This window comes from Eulemur rufifrons, chromosome 20 (assembly GCF_041146395.1).
Source record: "Eulemur rufifrons isolate Redbay chromosome 20, OSU_ERuf_1, whole genome shotgun sequence".
In the NCBI taxonomy this organism is placed as follows: Eukaryota; Metazoa; Chordata; class Mammalia; order Primates; family Lemuridae; genus Eulemur; species Eulemur rufifrons.
Window position 1 is genome coordinate 23933089 of NC_091002.1, and position 23112 is coordinate 23956200.

At 44.5% G+C, this 23112-nt stretch overlaps 1 protein-coding gene across 2 annotated transcripts in view; it reads right to left on the reverse strand.

Moving 5' to 3' along the window:
• The window catches only part of RALY (RALY heterogeneous nuclear ribonucleoprotein), an 81611-nt gene extending 60754 nt beyond the window's left edge, over positions 1-20857 (reverse strand). For both annotated transcript variants that reach the window (XM_069495573.1, XM_069495572.1), the window contains exon 1: positions 20435-20857. The gene's annotated coding sequence lies outside the window, so the exon portion shown is untranslated. The remainder of the gene's footprint in view (positions 1-20434) is intronic.
• Positions 20858-23112: the final 2255 nt, after the last annotated feature.

The window sequence follows — 23112 nt, forward strand, 5'->3', positions numbered from 1 at the left end:
ACCCCATGCACCTGCCTTACCACTGGTTTTAAAGAATTTCCTCCAGTTCAGTCCATAGAAGGGTAAGAGAGGGCCGTGCCAGAAAACAGTTTTTCAGCTTGGAATCAGTATTGCAAATGCTCAGAAACATGGTACAGTACAGTAGAGACTTTTAGTAGCTATTTAGTAAGTGCTATTTCCATCTGACGAGGGTGCCTGAACAATGTACCTAGCACCACATTATGGAAGAGTTTATAAAGGTGAGGAAAACATATTAAAGGGGGATACAAGTTAACCACTTCTCCATTTGCGAAGGGCAGCCCTGCCTGCTGGGCCCAGGGGAGGAGGGCTATACCAGCAGAACTGTTGTGTTGACAAGTGTAACCAGATCCATTTCACGGTAATCAGATTCTCCCTAGCTAGGAGCACTCACTCCTCCAGCCTCCTCCCAGGCTCCCCAGGCCTGGCTGCAGGCCCATATTGATCCATTTCTAATTAGGAGCAGTGTCAGTGCTTCTGACAGAAGGTCAGGGTTTAAGGCTTCCTCTGCTGGCCTCTGGGCAAGTGCCCTGAAATGCACAGCCCAGGGCAGACCCAGAGAATAGACACTTTGAGGTAGAAAAAGATCCCAGACTAAACTCACCATAAAGCAGCATGAAATTTTAGAACTGAAAGGGTCCTTTATAAGCACAGGCTTTGTTGTATTTCAGTTGAGAAAGCTGAGGTCCAGAAAAGATACTTGTCCAAGGTGGTATAAGAAGATAATGCAAATCTTCTTACTTTTATCTTACCTCTAGATAAGTGTTTCCCAACCTGGCTACACAACAGAAGGACTAGGGGAACTTTCAGTTTCTAGGCCCCACCCCAGAGATTCTGATTTGGAACACATGCAGTGGCTCTGGCTCTCTTTTGCTAAGCATGTGATCATCTTCCAAAAGAAATCTAAAAGCACAAGATCTAGTTTGGACCTAGGTTCAAACTCACCTTGGATCATAACAATAACATTTAGTAGAAGTCCACTATTATCTGATCCAGTCCGCCCCCACCCCCATCGTAAAAGGGTTATTCTAGGGGCCTGAGTCCAAAGGATCTATTATAAATGGTTCAGACTTTCTAACACAGTCTGCTAGCTTGGCTGCCGGCAAAGACATTTCAAAACTAGTCTGAAACTAAAATGTATGTTATGAAGATAGAGAAACTGAAGAAGGGAGACAGTAGTAGCGCCTGGGTATAAGGAATATGGGGGAGATGCTGTGGTATTGAGTGTGTGGCATCTGGGGCATAGGCAGAGATGTCAGTGTATGCACAGGCACATGTAGAGGGAAGGACTTGTGTATGTTTATGTAAGGGAGTGGACAGTGTAGTGTCTGTGAGATAGGCTTGCAGATACTTTGTAGCACACACAATTCTGGGTATCTGGGTAGAAGACAGCGGGATGAGGAGTGTAAACAGGTAAATGTGTGCATATATGGGAGGAGGGGGAAACAGATGACTTGAAAGTGTAAGGGAGATAGTACAGATGTATATAGAAGAGAAAAAATGTATCACATTCGTGACTCAGTTGTGTGTGTGTGCATGTGTTGCAAGGCATATTAGCTTGTAAGGATAGGAAGTAGTGTGTGTGTGTGTCTGTGTGGCCTACACATCTATATGTGTGAGAAAACAGATCCATGAACATTTCTGATTCATCCAGCCCTGGCTTTGCCTGAAGGCTCATACCACTCAAGGGCAGGCCCATCTACAGAAATTTCTCATTAAAATTGACATTTTGACAACTAATAAAAAATAGAATGATAATGACACCCCCAGCATTGTGGGAGATTAAAAAAAAGTCAGTGCCAATAAAACACAAGAGACAGATGAGAAGCAATTATGCCACGATTCCTTCTCACCTTCACAAGGGGAGGTGTTATTTGGAGTTAAATATTGTATGGCTGATTCACATCTCCACCCAAAAGCCTGGGTTTCTTGGGTTACCTGGGAAGAGGGCAAGAAAAGATAAAGTAGATACAGAAAGGTAAATAATAAAGTTAAACAAAAAAAGGACTGGAGAAAAGGGAATATGAAAGAAAGGGAAAGAGTTGAGAAGAAATCAAAAATAAAAGGCAACAGTATCAAAAGAAGTAGGGAGAAGAGAAGAAAAGAACAGGAAGAGGAATTTCCCAGAGAGCACACATTTTAGCAGGAATTCTGGATGAGAGGATGGGTGGATTAGTAGGTGGGGCCTGACCTCCGTACTTCCTCAATACTCCAACTATTCTCTCCATCTGGAAAGTTCTTCCCACCATGTTTGCCAACAGAACTTCTGAATGTTTAAGGACATACCCAAATGGTACCAGCTTCTAGAAGCTTCCAAGATTTCTCACAGTTAGAAGTTATTTCTCAAGAATTCCAGTAAACTTCCACAGCACTTTGTTGTATTCCATCTCTCGCACTTAATGTCCAGCTTTATACTATAGGTATCAGTACATTCACATTTCTGTCATTCAATTTGCAAGTAATATTTGTGCAAGGCCTATTACAGAGATGCAAGGGAAAGAGAGACAAGTAGCACACTGTCCTCTGGCCTATAAAGTCTCAATCTTATGAATGAGAGAGGATTTGGGTGTGATGAAGCACTAGAGTGCCACTACAGAAGCAAAGTGCACAAAGGATCAAAATTAATTCTGCTTGTGTAGTGATCAGGGAAAGTGTCACTGAGGAGGTAGCATGGGAATTGGCAGGAAAAGATGAATAGGAGTTTAACAGGTAAAGGGGGCTGGGAGATGAGAGACTTTGTACTTACAGGAACTACAGATGCTCCTTGACTTAGGATGGGGTTACATGCCAATAAACCCATCTTAAATTGAAAGTATCTTACGTTGAAAATGTATTTAATACATCTAACCTACTGAACATCCCAGCTTAGCCTAGCAATACCGTAAATGTGCTCAGCATACTCCACAGTTGGGCAAAATCATCTAACACAAAGCCTATTTTATAATGAAGTATTGAATATCTCATGTAATTTATTGAATACTATACTGAAAGTAAAAACATAGAATGGTTGTACGGGTACACCAAGTACAGTTTCTACTGAATGCATATCACTTTCACACCATCATAAAGTCAAAAAAATTGTTAAGTCTGCCAGTCTCGGTGGCTCATGCCTGTAATCCTAGCACTCTGGGAGGCCAAGGCGGGCGGATCATTTGAGCTCAGGAGTTCGAGACCAGCCTGATCAAGAGCGAGACCCTGTCTCTACTAAAAAAAAAAAAATAGAAGGAAATTAGCTGGACAACTAAAGATATATGGAAAAAATTAGCCAGGCATGGTGGTACATGCCTGTAGTCCCAGCTACTCAGGAGGCTGAGGCAGAAGGATTGCTTGAGCCCAGGAGTTTGAGGTTGCTGTGAGCTAGGCTGACGCCACGGCACTCTAGCCTGGGCAACAGATTGAGACCCTGACTCAAAAAAAAAAAAAGGGGGGGGGGCCCGGGCACGGTGGCTCACACCTGTAATCCTAGCACTGTGGGAGGCCAAGGCACGAGGATCGCACGAGATCAGGAGTTCGAGATAAGACTGAGCAAGAGCAAGACCCCCGTCTCTACTGAAAATAGAAATGATCTGAACAGCTAAAGATAGATAGATAGATATAATTAGCCAGGCATGGTGGCACATGCCTGTAGTCCCAGCTACTCAGGAGGCTGAGGCAGGAGGATTGCTCGAGCCCAGAAGTTTGAGGTTGCTGTGAGCAAGGATGACGCCACAGCACTCTAGCCTGGGCAACAGTGTGAGATTCTGTCTCAAAACAAAAAAAGGTTGTTAAGTCAAACTGCAAGTTGGGGACCATCTATAGTAAGTCATGACAGAGCCTCGCACATCCAGGGAACCTTCTACTGAGCAGAAGTAGAGGGCAACAGTAGGTGGTAAAGCACTGTGCCGCTGACATAAGGTAGCAAAATGACATGGCACCAGAGTGTATGAGCCTCAGCCAAGGCGAGAGCTTAGATTTTATCCTTTACAACTTGGGGTGGGGGTGGAGAAGACAAGGGGGGACAGTTTAAAGTCCAATCTCCCATATTTAGTTGCCCTACTTTTTAGTGCAAGTCCCCTTAAAAAACATGGAAAACAGGCTCAATCTCAGGCTCTGCCTATTGCAGCGATACTGTAAGAATTTCCCAGGAAGGGCAACAGTAAGAGAAAAACAAAGGATAGAGGAGAAAGTGGGGGAGAATGTAACAGTGGGGGTAGTAGGAAGGAGGTGGAGAGAAGGAAACAAAAGACAAGAGGCAAGAAAAGCAAAAGGAGGGACAGCTCTATCTCAGCTCTGAGGCTCCTTGTTGCTGAGCTGTCGTCTACATCTTTCTAGGTAAAAAAATAAAATAAGGTCAATCTGATGCTAGTGACAGAAATAGACCCTCTGCACCAAGAAGAGGCTGAGCACATTACCAACTGCCACCTCAACCCTCCCCCATTTCCGGATGACAGGGATCCACCAAGAAGTGGAGTTAGCCCAGCTCTACCAACCCAAAGTATGCCAGCAGCCCCTTGCCCCATGCCCTAAGAGTGTGTGAGGCAGGAGCACCAAAAAAAGTCTGGAGTTTGAAGTGGGGCCTGTCCAGGACCTACGGCTGCTTCTTAAAGTCCTAGAGGAAAGCTCGAGTTCCTTTTGGGACCTCGGTTTCATTGCAAAACAAGAGTAGTAAACGAGAAGGACTAAGCCTGTGAGTTACAGACACTGCTTCCCACAGAGGGTGGTGTTTAATGTGGGAATTTGTCCTAATCTCTCAAGTCTCTTGGTTCACTCTTTCCACTCTCAGCTATGGCCAGTTTGAAGCCTAGAAGGAGCCAGACCCGGAATAGCAGCCATCCCTGACACCACCACCTATTTGGCCCCATCCAAAGTCTAGCTCCTGCCCAGAACAGTATTTTATGTCACAAGTCACAAATATACTCAGGCCCAAGGATGTGTTTTGTCTGATGTGCCCAAATTTGTTTAAAAATGTGAGTTAATTGCCAACATTCAAAATCAGATCTCACTTTTTAAAAAGTGAGATTTCTCAGGAGTTCAACACCAGTCTGAGCAAGAGCGAGACTCCGTCTCTACTTAAAAAATAGAAAGAAACTAGCTGGACAACTAAAAATATATAGAAAAAAATAGCCGGGCATGGTGGCACATGCCTATAGTCCCAGCTACTCGGGAGGCTATGGCAGAATGATTGCTTGAGCCCAGGAGTTTGAGGTTGTTGTGAGCTAGGCTGATGCCACGGCACTCTAGCTGGGGCAACAGAGTGAGACTCTGTCTCAAAAAAAGTGAGATTTCTAGCTGCTCTTAAAAATGTCAGAGATCTGGCAACACTAGACCCTCTGGGGGTAGGGGTCAAGGGGCCTGCTATAATCCTGTAATTTATTTGATACCTTCTCATTTTATCTCAAAAATTCATGTTAACTTATCATCCATTCCATAATATGATTTAATGATTACCGTTAAATTACCAGTTATAATACTTAAACTAATCCAACTACAAAAAAACCTGAGTACGCTAACACTTCAGGAAGATACAGGTTTTATCCTGTGATTTCATGTACCATCCAATATGCAACCATGTGTCCCAGTTAGAGAAGAAACTCCAACATTTTTATTCACTCAAAAAATACTTAGATCCTGTAGCAGGCCTTAGACAAACATTCATTAACAAGACAGACATGATTGCTGCCTTCATGGAGCTCACAGTTAGCCGGGATATAATGGAAAGAAGTCTTACAGAATAGGAGGCACAAAGAGATACTAGGCTGAAGATCTAGAGTTTATTCCACAAACAGTATAGTGACCCCTTAGGCAAGTTGCTTAACCTCTCTGGACCTGTTCCCTCCTCTGTAAAAGGAGGAGGTTTAATTAGGAAATTGCTGCTTTCAGCTTAAAATTTTACTAGCATCACAAGAACTTAGCCAGATACCTCTTCAAGTTCCTAACACTTATTAGCTTCCTCTCTTTATCCGGGAAATCACAATCAGTTGTCATGGAAATTACCATGGTGCCCCACATATTCGATGATGATGTTACAGAAATTACAAAAAGCCTAAGAGAAGAGAGACAGGGAGAAGAGTCACTTACTCAGAAAGTCACCTACCTTCCACACTTAAGAGCTGATGCACATTGCAACTGGGAGGAAAAAAGACCAGGTACTAACTTATAAGTAAAACAGTTTTGATTTCAATTAGATGTCATGGTTTCTTTCATGAGGCATCAGACTCACTTCATCTCAGCTTGCAAGTACATATTAGAAACTACCAAAGATACCAACTTTGACAAGAACATGGTCCACTGAGACTTGACTAGTTTGCTGTCCTTGTGAAGTCCTAAGACAGGCCAGGAGGCAGATTTACTAGCCAACAGGGGCACAAAAGTTCCGAGTAAAATAAAGATAATTCACTTAGTCCCAGGGGATTTACCAGCACTTTACCTGGGTAGCGTCTTCAACAACAGAGAGCTCCATCTAGAGCTGGGTTGGCACTGGCTGGCACCCAAGGGCCAACCTAGTAGCAAAAAATGAGTTTATCAAGTGTCTCAAAGAAAAAAGTGGGCCGGGCGCGGTGGCTCACGCCTGTAATCCTAGCACTCTGGGAGGCCGAGGCGGGAGGATCGCTCGAGGTCAGGAGTTCGAGACCAGCCTGAGCAAGAGCGAGACCCCGTCTCTACTAAAAATAGAAAGAAATGATCTGGCAGCTAAAAATATACAGAAAAAAATTAGACGGGCATGGTGGCACATGCCTGTAGTCCCAGCTACTTGGGAGGCTGAGGCAGAAGGATTGCTTAAGCCCAGGAGTTTGAGGTTGCTGTCAGCTTGATGCCACGGCACTCTAGCCCAGGCAACAGAGCAAGACTCTGTCTCAAAAAAAAAAAAAAAAAAGAAAAAGAAAAAAGTGCTAGCCTGGTGATACATGTATAAATGGCACTGGGTATGGGTATCAGAGAGACAACAGGAAATGGTGTGGCTTTGATAAACTTAAGAACAAATATTCTCTGTACAAAGGAGCCAGTCAATAAGGAAGCAGTAATTGGAAAAAGTAAAGAAAAGAAGAATGGGATGTTGTAAACTCAAGGCTTCTGCCAAGTTGGGCTGGTGCTCCAACGGGTTGCCTAAAGATCAGAGGTATATCTCTTTGTCTCAGAGTCCCAAAAAATACAGGCTGCAAGCTTCTTAGGCATGTATAAGCCAGTGTAAGCCAGTATACAAGAGAGCCCTGGTAGAGGACTCAGGAGCAAAGCCTTCCACAGAACAGCTGGGGCCTATTCCTACTCCAATAAATAGGAAAATTGTTCATGGTCAGCATCAGGCTCTAGCCATGCTACTTCCTCAAAAATCCTCCTCCCTCTTCATGTAAAATCAGTCACCCTCACAGCCCACATGCTGGGACCTCTGATCTCACACACACTGTATCTCTACTGAAAGGCAGCCTAATCTCCCCAGGCTGGGATTCAACTCAAAATAAAAATACTGCAGGCCACCAGGCGCAATGGTTCACACTAGTAATCCCAGCAACTCAGAAGGCTGAGGCAGGAGGACTGCTTGAGCCCAGAAATGTGAGAGCAGCCTGGGCAACACAGCAAGACCCTGTCTCTAAAAAAATTAAAATTAAAATAAATTAGGCAGGCATGGTGGCACATGCTTGTGGTTCCAGCTACTCAGGAGGCTGAGGCAAGAGGATCACTTGAGTCCAGGATTTCAAGGCTGCTGATTGTGCCACTACACTCCAGCCTAGGCAAAAGGAAGACTCACTTCTTAAAAAAAACACTGCAGGCCAAACCAAATATGTATGTAGGCCAGACACAACCCAAAGGGCTGCCAGTTTGCCAGCTTAGAAGGTAAGACTCTGAACAGACCTGGAAAAGAAAAGGATTTAAAAGTCCCCTGAGGACTCTTCAATGAGATGAAGGTTCAGCAGCTTGGATCCCCCAAAAGGAATACCTTTAAGACTCTTCCCTCTGACCTTCACAACTAAAAGTTCCTTTCGTGTGCAAAAGAATAAAATTGCCCCATTATAGTCAGATGCCCTTGGGATTGAACAGAACAATGCTAAATGTATGCTCTCCCCTGAAGCAGGATGGCATTCCCCAAGCTTCATTCCATCTTTCCATCGTTGTATCATCTCAAGATTCCTTCAGCATCTACATAAAGCAGGAAGACCCTTGCCAAACAGAAGAGAAAAAAGACTAGCTGCCCTTGAAATAGTAACTCCAAAGAGGGAAGGTTTATTGCCAGAAAAACTTTGTTTCTTTACCAAGTCTTCCATACCAGATTTATAAGCAAGGGAAACACAACAAAAATGGTTTTTAGTAAAAGGCACCCAGCAGCAGTGAGGAACATGGCATAGAAGAAGGCAAGACAGGATGGCAGGAAGGCAAGTTAGGAAGGCCTTACAAAACATTAAGGATTTCATAGCCCCATGATGACTGTGTCTGAAATGGGGTATGGTCTTACAGTCCTTGACTGACCACATGCACCTTGCAGACAGTCTTACCCAAGAGTATATCATCCACAGCATGTAGGACGCTACCATAATAGAGCAGGCACTCAAACGGTCATAGATATACAGAATACTCCTGTAAGAGACCTTAGATCACAAAGAAACACATCAAAGAAACTAATGCCCAGAGAACATAAAATGATTTGCTTAAGCTCACAGAGTGGGTTAGTGGTGAAAAGGAAGGAGCAAAAGCTTTGGAGGCAAGTAGATCCTATGTTCAAATCCAGGTGTGGCCTTGGGCAAGCCACTCAACCTTTCTCAATCTGTTTTCTCATCTACAAAATATTAATAATACTTATTTTTATAGGGTCGCCATGAGATTTAAGAGATACTGTCTTCTAGATACAGCCACCAATTTACAGGAAATACAGAGGACAGAGATACATAACACACACACTGAGGGGATACAATGAGCAAAATTCAGAACATGGAAAACTCCACAGGAAAAATCCAGTTTCTTCAACAAATAAAGAGGTAAAAACTACAGTCATGCATTACTTACTTAACAACAGGGATACTTTCTGAGATGTGTCGTTAGGCAATTTTGTCCTTGTGAGAACATCACAGAATGTACTTACACCATCCTAGATGGTAGAGCCTCCCACACATCTAGGCTACATGGTATTGCCTACTGCTCGTAGGCTACAAACCTGTACAGCACATTACTGTACTGAATACTATAGGCAATTTTAACACAATGGCAAGTATTTGTGTATCTAAACATATCTAAACATAGAAAAGGTACAGTGAAAATATGATTATGCTATTATAATCTCATGGGATGACTACCATATATGTGGTCCATCATTGACTGAAATGTCGTTACACAGCACATGACTGCAGAAGGGAATATAAAAACTAAATGAGACTTGAAAGGCATAACAACCAATTACAATGTGTGGACCTTATGTGAATCCTGAATCAAACAAACTATAAAAATAAGATCGTGACATTTATGAGACAACCGGAAATTTGAACACAATCTGGATTTTGATGGTATTAAGGAACTGCTAAATTTTATAAGGTGTAATAATGGCATTATAATTGTGTTTTTAAAAAATCATCTTTTAGAGATACATACTGAAATACTTAAGGACAAAATATGATAGCTGAGATTTTCTACAAAGCACAGAACGAGGAAAAGTAGGTAAGCATATAAATGAACTAAGACCGACCATGAATTGATAACTGTTGAAACTGAGTGATGGGTACATCATACTTCATTAACCTGCTCTGTCAACTTTGTATTTAATATATGTCTGAAAGTTTCTATATTAAAAATAAAGAATTGGTTAGGTTTAAATCTCAGCAACTCCATTTACTCCAGCAGTGTTACCTGGACATATTCCTTAACCTTCCTGTTTTAGTTTCCCGTTTGTATGATGAGGACCAACAGAATCTACTTCTTAGAGTTGAGGTGAGAAATAAGACATCTATGAAAGGCTTAACACACAGTAACCTTCGGTAAATATTAGCTCTATTAGTATGAACGCAAGGTACAAAGTATGGTATCTCAACACAGTGGACACCCAATTCGTGGTAGCTATTAATATTACTAATAGGAAAGACAGAATTGGGTTTAGAACCCAGGTCAGATTTTTAATCAAGTACTTGACTAGTCTCCTTGACAGAATGCCTAGAAACCCCCAGTGAATGTCCCTAATGGCAGCTTTAGCCCTCTCAATCTCTCTTGACAAACATCCCAGGTCTTGACACAGGATCAGGAGCTGACTAATGTTCAACATGAAAATGCTGCTGCCACCTTATTTTCCCCAACCAGGTAATTTAAGGTACATTTTCTAATATTTGCTGACAGAACAAAGAGGAAAGGCTCTAAGATATGATCAATGTTCATGCCAGCCTTCAAAGTGATTTCGTAAAACTACAGAAAATAAACACCCAGCCAGGATCCACCGGCAGGATAAAAGCTGACAAAGAAATGGCAATTTTTCCCTGAGCAAATATACAAGTAATAGATTTGCTCTGAGAGCCTTTAGCTTTTGGTATTCCTTTTTCTTCCCCTCCATTTAAAATGAAGACAAACTCTCTTTCAACACACTTCAAATATGATTGTTTGCTAGATTAATTTCTTCCCTGAAATGATGTAATTATAGGCAAAGAATCATTCTCATCCTTCTATCCAGTTTAAATACAAATTGGCTTTATCATAACGACATGACCTTTTCCACCTGCTCTGAAAGGCTATGTAGGAGAAGGTATCATCCACCTCCAAAGTACGGGACACCACCTCCACCCCCCCCCCAAATCATTGGCAGAAATGTGGATGCTACTTAGTGTGGATACTCACCTGTGTCTCTGCTCAAGCTGTTCCCATTGCACAGAATGTCCTCTATCTCTGCAGCCTAAATCATCTGTGACCATACTTTCTAGAAAAGGGGAGGAGGGAAGAGAGCAGCGTATAAACTGAGAAAAGCTATTTGGGTGTTGTTTCTGAATAGTCTGGGAGGTACAGTACAGACATGGTAATATTGGCATGTCCTAATTTATCAGTACAACCAGACAGAATATTAGAAATTAGGATGCTCCTGGACAACATATAATCACTATCCTTATCCTGCAAGACCCAGCTCAAATGCTCACTTTTCCATAAATATTTCACAGGCTCTGGGCCGGGCGCGGTGGCTCACGCCTGTAATCCTAGCACTCTGGGAGGCCGAGGTGGGCGGATCGTTTGAGCTCAGGAGTTCGAGACCAGCCTGAGCAAGAGCGAGACACCATCTCTACTAAAAATAGAAAGAAATTATACGGACAGCTAAAAATATATATAGAAAAAATTAGCCGGGCATGGTGGTGCATGCCTGTAGTCCCAACTACTCGGGAGGCTGAGACAGGAGGATCCCTTGAGCCCAGGAGTTTGAGGTTGCTGTGAGCTAGGCTGATGCCACGGCACTCACTCTAGCCTGGGCAACAGAGTGAGACTCTGTCTCAAAAAAAAAAAAAAAAATATTTCACAGGCTCTGCCCACCCTCCACAGGAAGCATCTCTCCCCCCACTGAACTTCCCAATCACTTTACCCCTTTATGATACTTGCTAGATTCCTATTATGATTGTTAAAATTCGTATCTCTAACTACCAACCAAAATGGCTTCAGATGAAAAAAACAGACAATGCCAAGTGTTGACAAGGACATGGAGCAACAGGAATTCTCTCATACACCACCGATGACAGTGTGATGTCTTTAAAAACTATTTGGCAGTAACTACTAAAAATAAACATATGCCTAACCTATGACATCAATATGAGGTTTGAGAACACTCACTGCCCCCACAAAACAGTTTGCCTACAGTCTTTTGCTCCATCACTGCCTAAATGCTAAATCACACTTTCTCCTAATCCTAGAGACTACTTCAGATCATTCTTCCTGATCACTACAAAGAGATCATCCTTTCTATGGAAAATCCTGTCACTTACCTATCACCTATGACAAATGACTCAACGGTTCTTCCCATATAAATTGCTTCATCTGATTTTATGATGTACTTTTAGTAACATAATCTAATTTGCTCCTCACAATGTTATTGTGAAGAAGGCAAAATATACAGTATTAACTCTACTTTATAGATGATAAAATGGAGGTTCAGAGAGAGAAAATGACTTCTTCAGTTTAGTACCAGGGAACAAGAGCACACCTTAGTCATCTGAACCAAGCTCTCTACTTATTATCAGCTACATCTTCATGATTTTATTATCTTATCTCCCCCAAAGAGACCATAAAGTCCCTGAAGATCAGAGTGTGCTTAACACATTTCTATTCCTCCCAGAACCAACTAACGCACTCAAGTGGGTCCCAAACAGTTTAGCCAACTGATTTCAACATTGTACCTAACCTTCAAGGATTGACACAGGCATACTTCCCTCTTCTTTTAGACCCCACAGGCAATGCTAAACTTGTTGGAAGAAATCATGAACACAACACAGCACCCCAAGTAACATTTCTCTTTTGGGGGTAGAGAGGAGGGAAGAGGAAAAGCCCTTCAAGATCAGGGGATCCTCAATGTGCCCTCCATTTCCACTTGCTAGGGCTCCATGCTGTAAAGTGTTCAAAGAAGGCTGGCAGAGGCAGTGACAATGGACTTCAAGAACCACAATTATTAAGTCACAATTGATCAAATGCCAGAAACCATACCTCAACTAATTCCACTTGCAAACAAAATAGAGAGCTATTTTATTTCAGAATGGAGTATAATAAAACTTAAATAATTTAATATAAAACTTAATTTTCTTCATTCCTAAATAAGAAGCTAGACAATACTCAATCTTTCTGGAAGCCAGCCAGAGAACTGATGTGAGGAGAATAGGGAAGGCACTAGGCAGATGTCTGGATACCCAAAACCTGAAGGACAATGTTGTCCCCCTTCCCTAACATTCTTAACTTTATACACTGGGTGCTGGACACTTTAGCAACGGAGGATAAATCTGGGTAACAGAAGAAAGGGAGAGGAGAAAGGAATGCCAAAAATAAATCTACACACTGGAAGTCAGATAATCAAAGAGGTCTCTTTGCCTAGTCATACATCCATCAATTATGCTATTTCCAGTTTGAACTCTCAACCCAAATATCTGAGCCAGGGCAACAGGACTAGGATTTGTTTTACTTATCTGTCTCCCTCTCAAGACTGAAAGCAATTTGAGGACAGGGATCATGTCTAGCTTGGTTTTTATGTTTTCCACAGGGAGAACACTCAGTAGGTACTCCAAGCCCCTGGAATAAAGGCTGCTGGACTTCCAAGCATAAACAATCATGTTAAAGCAGCTAGGTAACCTACTTAGCATGGCAACTCTACCCAAAACTCTAACTTTAGTAAGGGTTGATTTTAATGGGTATGAAAACAATTTAAGGTGAGTCCTTAAGGTTTGAAGAAAAGTTATTCTTGTATACAACTGATTCATGCACAGCCCTCATTACTGTATTGACAGCACCATTTCTCAGTATCACCTTACAGCTATCTGCAAAATCAAAATCCTAAAGCCTTAAAATGGTCTGTGTAAGCAGGAAACATTTGACTTCTCAGTATAGCGTGATCATACTTTCACAAAGAAAACCCAGATATAGATAAATGATGAGTTATGGAAATGACCCTTTTAAATCTACGCCTGGGCTTGCTTTCATGAGCACAAAGAATTGCAAAGGAAACTGGACAAACAGATCAACAGACACCATGCAAACTGTACCTTTAAGAAAGCTTACTAAAATGCTTAATAAAACAAATAAACAGAAGACAGCTAAATACCAAATAAATGTCTCTGGAATAAAGAAAACCTGGCTAACAATATTAAGCTTCTAAACCTGGCCTTCTAAAAGAGAATACTTACTTGGAAGAAAGCAGTATTACTTGACAAATAAACAGAACTATCCAGTCTCTACAGATGGCATTTCAAAGGCCAGGTAACCTCAACAGAGAAACAAAGGTTTCTGGTCTAGTGTTTTTTCCATTCCTATTACTACATGAGGATCTTAAAGTGTTTTTGATTTTTCCCCTTATTATGTGATTTTAAACAGTTTGCTACATATTTAAATATAATTTTTTATAGTCTTGGACTCCAAGTTTGTCCCATGGGACTACAGCTCCAAGTTTATAATAAAATTCAGCAGATAATTTGATAAATTCAACTCATGAGCAATTTTTCAGCAATCTGACCATTCTAAAAAGCAATATACATCTGTTTATATACTGAAAGGTATCTTCTGTGAATCCAGAATTTAACCCTGAGATAACTCTCAATGCACTAGCAAAGCCCTTTCTCCTTCCAGAAATAAATTCTTAAGCCACCGCCATAAAACTGTGAAGAGGTAGAAATATCATTCATGATTATCTAGTCCAACCCCCTTGTTTTAGACAGGAAGACTGAGACCCCAGAGAATATTAGGCAGTTACAATTAGTTTGGCAAGCATCAAAAGCCCACTGAATGCTATTTCCCTCAGTGGAACTCACTGGGTGTGTTGGGAGGATAGCCAGATGTGCACTTCAGTAAGTAAAGCACTCCCAATGCATGTGCCCTCTAGGAAACCCGAGTATTCAGCCACAACCGCCCATCCCTACCCTAGCACAGAGAGCAGGGGGCAGTGGACAGCTTGAATGGCTCTTCTGGAGATGGAGACCAGAGCACAGGGACAATATCCCATTCTTCCTCCCAGGAGGCACAGCACGCTTCTTACCATGAAGGCCATTATGAAATGACAGAAGACACTAACACTGAGGAAACAGGAAGGCCTTTGGAAACAGAAAAAATGACAATGATATTTGGGCAGATATCCATTTCTATTCATTCATTTAAGAGAAGGAGGTGAGTAGAAAGTCATCTCCAATCATTTTTCTGTCTCTACCTCCCCACTGCACTCTGGCATTTATAGAATTTCAGGGACCTCCCAGATTATTTTATGAAGAAAAAGGGCCAGAGAAGGAAATAGCCTTGGTCAAGCCCACACAATGACCAACTGACACTCAGGTTAGTGACCAGACTTCCAATTTATCCCACTGCCCCATATCTCAAGTCCTAAGGGTCTGTGAGCTGCACCTTGAGCACAGATCTGAAACTTTACTTACAGTACCCAGGCAGAAGCTGTAGGATAAGCAGGCTAACATTACTGCTGTCATTTTCTCCCCTCCAGTTATATATTTTATATACAAAGCTAAAATTGAACAAAACCAGGTTTTTACAGATATTCATGTGAAAACCCTCTTGCTGTCTCCACCCCATCCTCTCTATTATCATAAAATGTTAGAAAGGACCCTGGGGGTCATCTAGTCATTATTTCTCTTCATTATTTAGATGAATAAACCTGAACATTTGCCACCTGACAAAAAGACTAGAGCACAGAGTGGGGTCTCCTGACTCCTAGCCCCAATAAAAATCCCTCCTGAACCCTTCCCATCCTGTCCCACCCTGCCCTGTCCCACCCTACCCTCTCCCTACTACATGCTGTATCTAAGCTACTGAGATCTCTGCCTTTCTGGAAGGTCAGCTCCTCAGGCTACATTTTACTCATCTATGTTTTCCCAGTGCCTAGCATAGAGTAACCAGAGAAGTGACTTAGACTTAAAGAGGGACACACTGGTACACAGAAAGAGCAGTGCCAAAGACGTTGCCTGGAGAAAACTTAAGCTTTTCTTGGCTTAACGTAAAGTCTTCTAGGTTGCACAGGGCCTGGATGTCTAGGATCTAATGTTATTTCCTTCTTTCCCAAACTTGTGTTTGTATTATCCAGTTTAGCCAGGGATAGTGACCAGACTTGTTGTGCCATACTCTCACTCCCTCCCCTCCAGATATGACATGAAGAACTAGGATCCATAACTAGAAGTAAATGAAAGTATATGTAAGGAGACTCTGCATAAGAAACCCTCCTCCCTCCCTTATGTGCTCCTCCTTCTCCTGTCCCCACCTCAATAAACAGCATCTACACAACTGCACCATGTAGAAACCCAGGTGTCACCATGATTCCTTCCTTACCCTCCACACCAATCTTTGTCTTATCACTCAATTTCACCTCTTTTCTACCTTCATTTGAAACACCGTCACCTCTTGCCTGTATTACTGCACCAGCCTCCTAACTTGTCTCTTTATCCATGGAGCTCTACCTCTCTCCAGTCTACTCCCCAAACATGTAAGCAGAGATATCCTTCTGAAACGCACATAGAATCCTGGTCCCCTCACCTCAGGATGAAGTCCAAACTCCTCAACATGGGCAACAAGGCCCTTTCCTGACTTGGCCTCTGCTATGCCTCCCTTGCCAGTCTCCTCTCTTTTCACACCCACCCACCTCATGCTTTATGCTCCACCTGGGCCTGTTTCTTCAACTACAGAATGGGAGTAAATGAAAGCACCTACCCCTCCCTGTTTATGGTAAGAAATGAGTTAACGCATTTTGAATTCTTAGAATAGCACTTGACAGATATAGTAAATAGCCAGAAGTCTTATCTATTAGCATCACCATCTCTGAACTTGCTGTTCCTTCTATCTAGAATAGTCTTATCTCTGCTTCCTCCCTGACTCCCCACATCTCTTTTTTTCCCCCCTGGCTTATGTCTATTTTTTTCTTGAGGTCTAGGGTTAGCCAACTTCTCTTCCAAGGAAGCCTTTCCAAACCCTCCAGTGCTGGGTTAGATATCATTCTGCTGTGCTCTCATGACGTTTGTCCTTCACAACACTTCTCACACTGCCTGTTTTCCCCACGAGGCTATACGTTCCCAAATCCCCAAGCTTACAACTTTCCCTGATGCCTAATAACTGTTCAGTGAATGAAAAATTTTTCAGTAATGAAGTGTCCAATGAAACAGAATCTCAACAAGTAACTAATTCAAATGTTGGCCAGGTGGCTGGTCTAAACGACTTAAGACTCCTCAACTGCAGGATTCTATCCAATAAACAACACACTCTGAACTCACTGGTCACACTGGTTTGAACTTTAATATGTAAGCAATATTGGGCCACCAGATTTTTAAGGAGAGCATGACATGACCATCCATATGACCACGTTATTTGTTACCCTATTATCCATTTCTAGAACACTCCCTACCCCAACCCCCTGTTGGTATCAAAACAAAATTCTAACCACCTTTCATAAACATAAATACCTCCCTCCCAAACAGACTGACAGAGAAACAGTCAAATCAAAGGGAATTTTGAAAGGCTAAATGCAGCATCTAACTCCGTCTTAACCACCTGCAAGCAGTGAGGATCCATAAACACCCTCTAGGAACCCAAAAGCTAATCCCTCCTGTGTGCTTTTATGGAAAGAGGGGGGAGGAGAGAGGGAGCATTTCATAAACGTAATCCACTTAATTGTTCTCTGAGTAGTTTTGATCCAAGCTGCTGTTATAGCACTGTTATTCCTGATCACTGCAGCCCCATATCCCAAACCCCCGGATGGTCAGAAAGTAAGTGCAAACCAGGTGAAGACAGTTGTCTGGGTTCTATTTCAAGGGTATGAGGCTTATGAAGATATAGAGGGGGCCAGCAGAGATCCAAAAAAGACTTCAGTGATAAGGAACTTCAATCCATGGGGGGCGGGGTGTTGGGGGGAGATTCAACCAGAGATATAACCACCAGGTCTTGGTTCCTGCTCTGGGCTTGCATGCCACATCCCTGCTGCAGATGAGAACTAATAATCATTTTGCATTTACACAAAGCACACTGAGATTAAGGAAGGCACTAAGTGTGACAACTTTGCCAGTCACAAAGGGACAAATATTGTATGATTCCACTTACATGAAGTTCCTAGAGTAGTCAAATTCATAGACTGAAAGTGGTTGCCGGGGACTTGGGGGGAGGAGGGAATAAAGAGGTACAGAGTTTCAGTTGAGGAAGACAAAAAGTTCTAGCGATGGATGGTGGTGATGGTTGCAAAGCAATATGAATGTACTTAATGCTACTGTACATCTAAAACTGGTTAAAATGGCAAATTTTGTTATATATATTTCACCACAATTTTTTTAAAAAGCATACCAGCTTTAAAGTTATACTGTCTGTAGTTAATCCTGGCTTGGCCACTTGACGTAACTTCTCTAAGCCTGTTTCTTCTTTTGTAAAACAGGGATAATAACAGTACCTAATTCATAGGTTACTCTGAGGATTAAACGACATATGCCTCAGAAAGACCTTAGTCTGGTGACTCATGGTACATGTTAACTACTTAAAAAATGTTAGCTATTATTACTACTAATGGCAAAGCATTTTCACAGCATTTTCTCATAATCCCCACAGCAACCCTCTGAGCATTTACAGATAAAGAAACTGAGGCTCAGAGAGTCACAATGAGTTGCTCAGTTTATGAAGTCATGTCAAATCCTCTGCCCATGTTGTGTCCTCACCTCTTGTTAATTCTTTGATATAAGGCAAGTGTCCTAATCTTGCTATATCTTCATTCCCTTATAGTAAAAAGGAGGCAAGTTCTGCAAACTCCCTCACAGAACTGCATTAGAAATGAAATCATATAATGGTTACGGAAGACACTATAAATCATATATAAAATAACATAAAACAAAACTGGCAACTTAGGAGAACTGGTAACACCTGTGTGCAAAACCAGAACTCCTCATAACAATAAACATGGGGCACAGAGAGTGGCAGAGACTACACAACCTCCTTGGAATTTCCAAATACTCAAGATTCCTGATCTTCAAGGCATGAATAAGTAGTGCTCTTTTATGAGGTGGCAGGGTATGGGAGAAATAAAAATATTACTTGACTGAGAAGACGATTGGGAATTCTAGTTCTGATTCTGTCACTGAGGCAGTCTGTGAATTAGACAACTTACTTCCCCTTTCCAAGGTTCAGTTAATAGAGAAGAGGAGAAAGGCAGGTATGAAAGTTGTCCAGACAGTCTGTAAGACACCTTCCAACTCCTACATACCATAACCACTAAATCCAAATCTTTTTTTTTTTTTGGGGGGGGGGGTGGGGAGGGACCAACAGACCTACCAGACTCCAAAGAACTAATGTAAACATCAGGAGCCTGGTCTTAAGACCTGGCCCAGAAACTCCCCTGCCTGATTTTTAAACACTCCCCCAAACCAGGATCAAACAAATCAGAAAACTGGGCCTTATCTGAAAATAGGAGAAATTTGAGTACAGAGTTGAAGCAGATGACTTGAGCTACTCATCTCCTCAAACTAGGATCAATAAAGCTAAACAACATAGAGAATATGCAAAGTTTGGGGAAGAAACATGCCATAAACAAAGAATGGACCTCACTGTTTATACAGTCTTAAGCCTTCCTGCAACCAAAACCCCAGGGAACTTTAGTTGTGTTTGAGATCTGGAGTCCTTCCAACCATCAACTCCTAACGGCGATATTAGTAAGAAATTCATCCTAACCTCCCCTCTCTCGGTGCTATGGTAACCCCAGAATGGGATTTCATCCATTGTATCGTGGACAATGGCCCAGAACGCAGGGAGAACCCGGAGTTTATCTCTAACTAAATGGTTTGACCCAGGGTAAGTCAAAATCCCCTCTGCACTAAGAGATGATACACGCTCACATCAGAAAATAAATAACAGGTACTAGCACCACTGCTTTACACTTTTGTGACTATTAACTGTGACTTGAGCAAATTTATTTACCCTCTCTGAGCCTTGATTTCTGCTTCTGTAAATGGGGATAACCCAGAAGGTCGTTGTGATCATTAAACGAAGTAAGGCAAAAAGTCCCTGAGTCAAGTCTCATTAAACGTTATCTGCTGGTATTTAAACACTTCTCTCACATATTATAATAGTTTCCTCTCTGAATCCACAAACAAGTTTCTCTCTTTCCCCATTTCACGGAGGGGCAAACTAAGGCTCGGCCGCAAAGGGGGCTGAGTGAAGTGCGGAACAGGGCCCCAGCTCGAGGGCCTGTTGTTCCTCTCCGAGGCCGAGGTGTGCAACGAGCCCAGGACCGGCAGAGGTGCGAGCGCGGTGCTCAAGCCCGCGAGGAGCGAGGCAGGACCAGTTTCGCGCGCCTCTGGGAGCCCGCAGAGCCAGCCCCAGCGGGAAAGCCGGAAGACGCCCGGGGCTGGGGCCAGAGCCAGGGCCGGGCCCGCCCGAGGCCTCCCCCGCACGGCCTCCGCTCCCCGCCCTCCTCCCCTCGCCGGGCGGGGCGGGGCACGAGCACAAAAGACTCCAACTTCCGAGCGGGCGCGGGCCCACCCAGCCAACTCCTGGCCCAGGCTCCGCCAGCGGAGAGGAAGCGGGCAGTGAATGCCAGGGCGGCCGGGAGCGGGCGCGGACAGACCCGAGCCGGCGACCTAGGGCGGCGGGTCCGGGTGGGAGAAAGGAGCAGGAGGAGGGGGCCCGGAGTTACTATGGCTCCCGGGACTCCCCGAATGGCCGAAATAAGAGTTTCTAAAAATAGGCAGTGGCCCGCCTGAAGAAGTAGGCGAATGAAAAGGCACAAGGTACACCCCCCCCCCGCACCCTTAAGGAAACGCCCGCTGCCCCCACTCACCCGCACCTAGAGGTCTGGAGAAAGCTGCGCGGCGCGGAAGGAGGCGGTGCCCCCGCACTTGGGGTCAGAAGGAAGGGAGGAGGAAGGCGGCCGCGGCGTGAGGAGGCTGAGCACAAGCGCGGGAATCGCCGCCGCCGCCGCCACCGCCCCCTCAGCTTCTCTCAGGTCTGCCGCCCCGCGCCCGCGCCGATCGCGCGCCCAACCGCACTGACAGCGGCGCGAGCCCCGCAGCCGCGAGCCCTTCCCTCGGCCGGCACCACTGAGGCGCGCGGGGTGGGGGCACGCGGAGAGGCTTCCCTCGCTCGGCCCCGCCCGCCGCTCTGGCCCTGAACCCGGGCTCTCCCTCCTCCTCTTGTCTGTATCTAAGGAAGGACACGGTGACACGAGCACGGAGTCCGCAGCCCCGCCCTGACACAGCCAGACTCCCAGGCGCATGGGCTTTCCCCACCCCCTCACCCTGGCTTTGGAAAGGTCCAGAGCTTGGGCGGGGAGGGGAGGAAGGCGGGGCCGGGGCGGGGCCTGACAGGGAGGAGGGACTGAGATGGGGCCCTGGAGGCGGGGCTAAGGCGAGAAGAGGAGAAGCTTACAACAGTTTGCAGCCGACGGCGGGGCGGGGCCGAGAGGGTGGTGAAGCCCTGGGATGGTGGGCAAGGCAGGTAGGGAAGATCGTGGAGGCCTCGGAGAGCCGAGAGCCAGGGAGTGCTGGAAAGAGGGGCCATGGGCGGGGCTAAAAGGGGACTGCCCAGAGGAGGAGTCACGGGTGGAGGGAAGCCCGGGCAAGGTTGGAAAGAGGCGGGGCCTTCAGAAGCGGAGAGGGTGAAGGCGGGACTGAAGAGAAGCCCAGGAGGGGGAAGATAGGAGCTGGCCTGAAGTAGGCGGGCCCGGAAGCAGAGCGGGGAGGCGGGAGCTCAGGCGTGGCCACTCTGGAGAGGAGCCGGAAGGAGGCGTGCCCTAAAGGAGCGCCGAGTGGGCGGTGCCTTGGTGGGCGTGGCCTGGAGTTGGGTCCCAAATCAGTCGGCTGGGGGCGGTGCCGGAGGGATCCGGAAGAGACGAAGTAGGAAGAAACACCTGGTCCTTTCACTTTGAAGGAACCTGGCCACGTGGCCTCGGTGAGGATTGCTCCTCGCCAGCCAGGCTAGGACTGGACGGAAAGGCCGCGGTGCGGGTGGTCTGTGGAGGAGGTGCTATCACCCCATAAAAAGGTTAAATTCAAGTACCTTTACCCTTCTGGAGTGCAGATGTTTTATAACTTGATTCAGGTAGTGGTCTTCCCTCCTAAACGTTTCTCCTGTCGGGATCTCTCACTTGAATCAGTGTTCTAGCCTCCAGGGTCTCCCACCCTCAACCTCCGGCCTCCACAGAACAGCCAAAGGGGTCTTGTGAGACACAAGAGGACCGTTGTCCTTCAGTCCTCAGCTATAGGCTTTCCTCAGAGGTTGGGAGCTGACCAAACAAATTCTCCGTGCCTCATCCAACCTGTGATTTTACGATTGTATTTGTCATGTTGCCTCCTCAGAACCTGCCTAAGAGACGGGATTCCTGAGAATGGAGCAGAGTTTGAATTCAGAGTCCTGGCTTATAACTGCCCTTCTGTTGTTTGACCTCTGTGCCCTCTTGAAAAGGAAGAGAAATCAAATTAGAGAATTGGTGACCCGGAGAGCAAGGCCTGGGATGTTCCGCCCCTATCTCTCTGCTTAAATATCACCTTCTCGGAGAGGTCTTTCCTGAGTACCTCGTCTAAAGGTATTCTCTAATATATCCTGTTGTTCTGTCATTTGTCTGTTCATGTGTTTTTTACTGTTGTATATACATCACTATGTTCCCAGACTTAGTGCAAGGTCTGGCACACACCTAATGCTCAATAAACACTTCAATCAATCATAAACACTTGAATCAGTCATTCAATGGATTAATGAATCCAGCCCCTGCCAACTTCCTCTGCTCTGTTTCTGGCCACTTCTTGGCTCCTCACCTCCTTTCCTGTGCACTAGCCTTACCATATTTGCTTGAATACACCACAGTCTCTGAGCACCCTCTGCTGAGCATTTTCACTACTTAGCTTGCTCCTCCCCTTCTGCCCAGATGCCTCTGGTTCTTCCTTAATGTTCAATTCAGTAGCCAACTGCTCTGAAAGCCTTGTCTGACCTTCCTTCAGCCCTACCACCAGGCAAGTTGAGGCTCTCATGACCGTGGTTATAAAACTTAACTCTGCAGATGATGTCCTGTTCCCTGCTGACACTGAGGATTATGGTCCTGTGAGACCTGCCTCCCTCCTGCTGACCTTCTGACCTCATCCCCTGATGCCCTCATCCCTCTCACTCTGTACCAGCCATGCATTGACCTCTTTCCTGTTCTTCCAATATGCCAAGCATATTGCTGCCTCAGGGCCTTTGCACATGCTGTCGTGTCTGCCTCAAATGCTCTTCTCCCAGATATTGGTATGGCTCACTCACCTTCTTCAGTTCTCCACTCAAATGTCACTTCTTCAAAGAGGCTTTCCCTCCCACATTTAGAATATAATACCCCATTCCTTTGCACTTCCTCCTCATACTCATTCCTGCTGGATTTTTCAACATAGCACTTATCACCACCTGAAATATTGTATGTTTGTTTATTGTTTCTCTCCCATGCCGACCTTCCACTACCTTGTGATCTTCACAAGGACAGGATATTGTCTG